Source organism: Colias eurytheme, chromosome 10 (genome assembly GCF_061535395.1).
Source record: "Colias eurytheme isolate Ceu_HAF_F1 chromosome 10, ilColEury1 Martin Lab GWU primary, whole genome shotgun sequence".
In the NCBI taxonomy this organism is placed as follows: Eukaryota; Metazoa; Arthropoda; class Insecta; order Lepidoptera; family Pieridae; genus Colias; species Colias eurytheme.
The window spans coordinates 4545722-4553821 of NC_142989.1; the positions used below are offsets into that span (position 1 = coordinate 4545722).

Here is an 8100-nt window from a genome sequence, read left to right on the forward strand (position 1 = left end):
TTAATTTAAAATTCGTCGAATTGCACTATTAGCGATACCTACTTTTATAACACTACTATTATTTTATTAATTATAAATGCAAACTCAAACAATTTAAAAATTCCACTGCGTATAATAAAAGGGAGATATTGCAAATCTGTTTAAAACAGTGTGTGTGTGTGTGTGTTTAAAATCTAACCTAATTAATATAAACATAAGAACGCGATGATAACCTTCTTTTAATTCGCATCTTTGAATAAATCTCCGGTTGGTAATTAAATACCTATCACTTAACCGAGAAGAGCACTGTTATAAATTGGAATGATATTTTAATCTCTCCGATCAAAACATAGTAAACCGTGAACGCGTCAACATGTGGTTCTTAATGACCACAGGGGTTTATTTGTTTATTTTAGTACCTTTATTCATATATTGTTTAGGAGCTCTATTTTGTATAATTACACGAGTTCTCGTTGAACCCCGTACTGTGAAATGCAAATGTACAGCAAGACTAGATGGAAAAATTATTCTTGTGACTGGAGGGAATTCGGGAATAGGCTTTCAAACAGCCAAAGATTTGGCGAGCCGAGGTGCCAGAGTCATCATTGCTGATGTGAATAATGCAGAACATTCCGTACAAGGCATCATAGAAACTACAGGCAATAAATCGGTGGAATATCGACACTTGGATCTGGCCGACTTTAAAAGCGTCCGGGCTTTTGCTGAAGACTTTAACAAAACAATTGATCACTTGGATATTTTAGTTAATAATGCCGGAATTATATCTACTAAGAACTGTATTACCAGCGACGGAGTGGAATTAACAATGCAAGTGAATTATTTGGGACCGTTTCTATTGACTTATCTGCTTATGGACACGTTGGCTAAATCAATTAATAGTCGTGTAATAATAGTTGCATCTGGGTTATACTATAAAGGAGAGGTGGACCTGCAGGATCTTCGTGGGCTTAAAACCAAAAATTATGCAAAGTGCTATTTAAACAGTAAATTGTGTACATTTTTATGGACGAAGGCTTTAGCCAAAAAAATGCCCAAGAATGTGTGCGCGTTTTGTTTGCACCCTGGAATGGTAAATACCAATATATTCGGGCCTTTAAATAGTCCATTGGGAAGCTTTCTAAAGAAATTATATTCATCTTTTTTTAAATCATCATATGAGGGTGCACAAACTACTATTCATGCTTGTATAGCTCCCAATATAGAAAAAATGTCAGGGGGTTACTTTAGTGATTGTGAATTAAAACCAACAGTAAAGTTCAAAAATGAAAAGACTCTAGTTGAGGATCTATGGAACACTACTGTATTATTTTTAAAGCAACATGCTTTCTAGATGTATTTGTATCAAGTGAGTAATAATTTAACTATTATTATTATAAGCCGTCATGGGCAGCATGATAAATACCAATAGTATTTTACAGACATACGCATGTCTGTAAAATACTTACTTGTAATGGGTAAATGTAACTGAGACTGATAATTAATATAATAAATATTAAGAAAGTTACAAATCTATGTACTAAATTGGCATTCAATAGATATTTTAAGTCATAAAAATAAAGGACGAGACATCCTGTCTTAAATATACATTAATTAAGACGATACACAAAAAAAAATCCACTGCTTGGCGGGCGGAGTCTAATAGTTCGCTATCGCGAACGCGGGTGTGCGCGAAGTCATTCTTGCATACTCGCCGCGCTGCCGCTGGCCGACTCGGGACAAACATGTATGGAGTCGTCATACAGTTATAATATTGTTATACATATATTTAATTGTTGATTTATTGGTTTTATTTTCTTGCTTATAAACACAAAATTATCTTCTTTTTAACAACTACTTAGACATTATTAATAATTATTAATTATTATTATTTCGTAATGTTTACTTTATTACAAAATAATACAGGTTATAAATAATCTTTAAAATAACAAAAAATATTGTTACTCTGAAAAAATGAAATGGTACCTAATTACGCGGACTACTGAATTGATTTAGATAGAATTTGATGCTGACGTAGATATTACATCATGCCCAGAAATGAAAGGTACTATTTCTGAAAGAAGTTATAAACCCTAATTCTTCTCAGTCAAAGTCAAGAGTGGAAGATATCGCTAATACAGTAAAACTGATGCGAAACTTTGGATGTTAATTTGTATATTTTTTTGTCAGTTGTTACTTAATCACGTCAAGACTACATTACCAATTTTGATAAAATATAGCTAATTGCCTGGATTTACACATAGGATACTTTTTATCCGAACTGAACACTTCTGTGGGATAAAACAGGATTCACGATATAACCTAATTCCACGCGGGCAAAGCCGCGGTCGGAATGATATTTTTTTAAATAAAAAAATTGTTAAAAAAAAACACAAAATATATTGATGCATGTATTTATTTTTTGCACTCTATTATAATGGTAATTATTCATTACAAATAATCAAAATAAAATAGCCAGAACAAAGTTAGGCCCTGGTAGGATAGGTAGGCAGGTACAGCAATGTGAGACGAACACTGGCTTATTTATACCAATAATAATGTATTATAAACATTAAATTAAGTTAACAACAAAAAAACATAATATTAGCTAATGTGAAAACGAATCAACCAATCATCCCACAACAATGAAATGTGCACACAAATATTCATCCAAATCGGTTCATGTGATTAGGAGGAGTGACTGCAGCGCCATCCTCCGGGCCCAAATGTGTTTCCAGATCACCCAGGAACTCAATTTAATATACTTACACAAAATTTTTCGAAATGAAAACTCACATTACTATGTAAATATGAATATAAACCGGTTTTAGTACTAAGCAATTTCCCGCACAGGTGTAGTAAGTATTAATGAAATAAATATCAACATCAAATTCTTTATACAACATACTTATCTACCACCTACTAAGAAATTCTTGAAATTTTTTCGTATTTTTTTAAAATATAATACTACTCCAACGAGCTCCTGTTCCATAATTCCATATTACATCCACCATACTTCCACTAAGTTCACCATGATTTTTTATTTCTTTGCACTTTGTTGCTTTTTGCTAAAAATGGAATCATGCGATAAAACCAGTAGAGCGTTGAGCGTTTTTGACTGAATAAAGGTACTTACGAAGGAGTGGGTTCACATTGTGAACAATCAGTGGGTTTATTTTCCTCCTGGATTCCGGATTTCTGAAAAGATTATTTATGCTATAAATGAAAAAATCTTACACATTCGTTATGTACTTAAAACAGGGGTACGTATCAAACATCGTCTATAATACAATTATCATCAAATTTAAAATAAAACCAACTTACTTCATTAATTTGTTCCAATTGTAAGCATTCTTTTTCCTCCAACCTTTATGTTTCTTCTTCTTATTTTCTTTATTGTCCCCATTTGTCTCATTTTGTCTTATCGTGTTGTCACCCTTTTTTACGATTGCGCGAGCGACACAAGTTCCCCGTGTGACGGCCGTAGCGGGAATGACTCGTGCAGCGATCGGGGTAGGAAGGTACAGGGCGGCTCTCGCTATATTGGCTGGTCAGGCGCTAATTTCAAGTATTTCTTGTTTATTTCAAAACCATCGCATATTTCAAAATTCTAACACGGTAGACGTATAGGTTGTATATTTTATAGTTAATATCCAAAAAGTCGTAACTTTACGTTTGTTATTTTGAAGATGCCAGAGATTAAAAAAAAATAACAATGAGAACTTTGTATTTTTTTTCTATCGAGAAAATATCATGGAATCATGTTTCTAAAACGGTAGACGTATTGTGTTACTATTGAACTTTCTTGTCAAGAATTTTCATCACGACAACTTTAATAATATAAAAATTACGAAGGTTTAAAAAGGGCCGTAAATGTTAGAAAAATTAATTCATCACCTTAAGTATTTTTAATTATCCGCTGAGGTTAGTAGACGAACCGATAGTAAACTTGTAATCTATACATATAATAAAATCGTAGGAAAGTCAAAACTGTACATTGAATATTTTTTTAAAAGAATACATAATCCATGATCTATAATCGATATAGAAGCCAAAAACATAGTTTTTAGAATTTTTGTCTGTTTGTCTGTTTGTCTGTTTGTCTGTTTGTCTGTATGTTTGTCCAGGCTAATCTCGAAAAGTACTGCATAGATTGACTTCAAATTTTGCATGAATATTACTAACAGGTCGGGTGAGGCTTTTTTAAACATATTATCATGCTATCACCTCCGGGGGAGGAGCTGTGAACCTTTTTTTTTCTTTCGTATTCCGTGTATTACGACAGCGTACAATCTAAAGACTCATGTTTAAATGTTGGTTTCGGGTAAGCCATGCTATTATCTAGCTTTACACAATAAAAACTATGTCATTTACGTAATTTGGGCAGAGAATCAGTTTAATGAATTTATTAGTATACAAATTTGAAACAGCGCCATCTATGAGATTTCGTAAAAATCAAATCAATTTACATGTTAACACTACTGAACACAATGTTAAAAATTAATAATTTAAATATAATTATGTTATTTATTTATTTAACTCTTTAACCCATATCTTCCCTTCCCTATAAGGTGCGCTTATAATTCGTGTGAATATACTACATTTTTAAAAGTGAGGGTAGATGTTTATTATTTTAAGTCAAACTAGACACCATTACAGTTAATCTAATATTGATTGTGTTCATTGGTTACATTTTTAAAAATCTTCGTGTTTTAAAAATTCGATAACGAGGCGGGACTCGAACCAGCATTCTTTAGTGGTCGAATTTTTTCTATTCTTTATAAATTTATTGTTTATGAATTTATATTTATAAATAATAATACAAAAAGCTTAGTTCGTTGATAATTATTATTCCTTCATCATTTACATGTTGTAAGTAAAAATTTACTTTGACTGTTAATACTTTTGTTCAGTATTTACCTGTATGATTATTGCTTGGTAATTAATATATTTTCATGTCGTATACCTAATTAAAAACATAAGTTTGATGTGAAACTAGCTGGATTTATTTTTACACACTCACAGTCTTATATTTTGTGTTAATGTTAAAATAGTATTTATAGTGTAAATCATAATATTTTTTCACAATTAAAAATATTTCCTTTTTTTGATGGCATCGAATTAAACCGCGCTGTCGTTTCGTTCACAAAAAGTGAAGTTATGAGGACCGAATATGTAGCCGCCTCAACTTACGGAAACGAGAGTAACCTGCGTTGTCTGTTAGTTATTGTATAGTCGAGTTTAACGTTACATGGAAATTGGCATCTAATTATATGAATAATACTTATATTAAATCTGTAGAGGTCAATTCTGTACATGAAATATATTTCCTAAATAACTATCACGAGGTGATTAGGGATCGACACTGACGCCAAAAATTTTTGTCCGTCTGTCTGTCTGTATAACCGTTATAGAAACAAAAACTACTCGACGGATTTAAACGAAACTTGGTACAATTATTAGTATGAAAGAAATGTTCTCCATATTATATAAAAAATATCTCCCGACATCATAATTAATGTCTATCTTTTATGGTTGAGCTTAGGAGTTCAAAGCTTTCTGATTATATTTGTCTACTAGCTGTGCCCGCGACTTCGTCCGCGTGGAATAGTGACTATGGGACCTATGACCATGGGCTCAGGGTGGGGCAACAATAATTGTTTTTATTTTCATGCTTCCACTCCCACGCCCACTCCCAGGCCCACGCCAACGCCCACGCCCACTCCCCTTCACAATTGGTACCTACCAGATCAAAGCCAGGGTAAGCGCCCCACCCAGCCCCACCGTGGCTACGCCCATGCTGAATTACTACTTAACATACAATTATTGAGTAAATACGTACTACCATAAATAATTAAAAGAATTGTTATTAAAATTTCTTACTAAACTGAGCTAAAAAACTTACGTACCAACTTATTAAATAAAATCAAGAAATGAAATGCCTAACCTATACCAAATAGTTACTACATAATATTGTAATTAAAAATTATGATTAGTATATAATATCGAAAATCAAAAAAGAAATGCCTAACTAATTCTACGTAAAATTTCTTTTAAATTATGTCATATTATTTTTTAGGAACCAGGGGGGGAGAGGAGCAAATTCTATTTCCTTCCTTTCTTAAATGGATGTTTTTAATAATGTATGGTGTAGCCACTGATCAGCTTAATCGATACTCAATTTTTATCAAATCCAGCAACAAATCCAAATTAGATGTTTCCTGTCTCACGCACGTAACTAAAGGCTGAAGAGAGAGAGAGAGGGAGCACGTAACTTAACCGTTTAGACGAAGAAAAGTGTATAGAAAAAGGAATAAATAATTTCATAAACTTCCCAACGATCTTTAAAAATAAATTATTATATCATTTTTTTCATTCCCACTTTTACCCCTATGTAGGTATAATAAGTGGATGAACCGATTTCGATACAATTTATCTAAGAACCAGCGTCGGAAAATATGCTGCCTAACAAAAAAAAGCCGCATCTAATTCGGTTTACCTCTTAGCCAGCTACGGTGCCATAGACAGACACACACACACACACAGAAATACATAGCAGTCAAACACATAACACCCGTCTTTTTGCGTCGGGGGTTAAAAATATAATACGACATAATTTAAAGGACATTTTGTGTGGAAAATTTACCTATTAGAAGTAACCATAATGTTAATTTGACCCCGCCCCCCCTACTACCTCAGCTTACCCCCAAACCCTTGGGGAATTTTGATATGATTATCTGGACATGTAAAGGAATAACTGTAGCGTATAACAGATAAATTACGTTTTATCGTACACTGTACAGTGTACAATAGAATGCCTTAGCAAATGTTCGCCGTGATTACTTATAAATTGTCATAACTTTTTTATTTATGAACCGATTGACATGAAATAAACACTAACTGTTAAATGAAGATTACCACAATACATTAGTGAAAACCGCATCTAAATCGGATAAGCCGTTTCTGAGATTAGCGTGCACAAACATACAGACAAATAGACAAAAAAATTTTTAACTACAGTTTTGGGTTCAAGATCGATCTTAGATCGATTTAATAATAACACCTGCTAATTTTTTTCTACATATTTTCATTGTACAGACATCGCTTTTCCACAATTTTATTATATGTATTGATGATGATGATGATTGATGATTATAACACTCTCAGTCCGTTTTAACTTAATTTTTATTTACTCGCATCAGTGCCACCTAAAAAATCTTTATATCGAAATTCGAGCAAAGCTAAAAAATGAGAAATAAGAGTTCTCAAGGATCGTTAGGGGATTTTCCGAGCATTTCCCGGGGATTTTCCGGATGTTTTCCAGACATTTTCCGGACATTTCTCTGGCATTTTCCGGGGATTTTCCAGACATTTTCCGGGGATTTTCCCACGGCTTTTCCGGAAATTTCCACGCATTTTCCGAGCATTTCCCAGGCATTTTCCGGTTATTTTCCGGGATTTTCCCAGGCTTTTCCGGGGATTTTCCGAGCATTTTCCGGGGATTTCCGAGCATTTCCCGGGGATTTTCCGAGCATTTCCCGGATATTTTCCGGACATTTTCACGCATTTTCCGAGCATTTCCCAGGCATTTTCCGGTTATTTTCCGGGAATTTCCCAGGATTTTCCGAGCATTTCCCCGGAATTTTCCGGATGTTTTCCAGACATTTTCCGGACATTTCCCTGGCATTTTCCGGGGATTTTCCAGACATTTTCCGGGGATTTTCCGAGCATTTCTCTGGCATTTTCCGGGGATTTTCCAGACATTTTTCGGGGATTTTCCCACGGTTTTTCCGGAAATTTCCACGCATTTGCCGAGCATTTCCCAGGCATTTTCCGGTTATTTTCCGGGAATTTCCCAGGCTTTTCCGGGGATTTTCCGAGCATTTTCCGGACATTTCCCTGGCATTTTCCGGGGATTTTCCAGACATTTCCCGGGAATCTTCCGAGCATTTCCCGGATATTTTCCGGACATTTTCACGCATTTTCCGAGCATTTCCCAGGCATTTTCCGGTTATTTTCCGGGAATTTCCCAGGCTTTTCCGGGGATTTTCCGAGCATTTCCCAGGCATTTTCCGGTTATTTTCCGGGAATTTCCCAGGCTTTTCCGGGGATTTTCCGAGCATT

The 8100-nt window shown here is 34.3% G+C and overlaps 1 long non-coding RNA gene and 1 pseudogene across 1 annotated transcript; one reads left to right on the forward strand and one right to left on the reverse strand.

The window, feature by feature from the left end:
* Positions 1–352: 352 nt before the first annotated feature.
* Positions 353–1330, forward strand: LOC149905140 (retinol dehydrogenase 12 pseudogene; annotated as a pseudogene).
* A 281-nt stretch (positions 1331–1611) lies between these two features.
* Positions 1612–3881, reverse strand: LOC149905141 (uncharacterized). The gene is made up of 3 exons (XR_016457171.1): positions 3301–3881; positions 3113–3174; positions 1612–3044 (listed from the first exon to the last, which is right to left on the reverse strand). It is a non-coding gene; the product is annotated as an uncharacterized LOC149905141 (long non-coding RNA).
* Positions 3882–8100: the final 4219 nt, after the last annotated feature.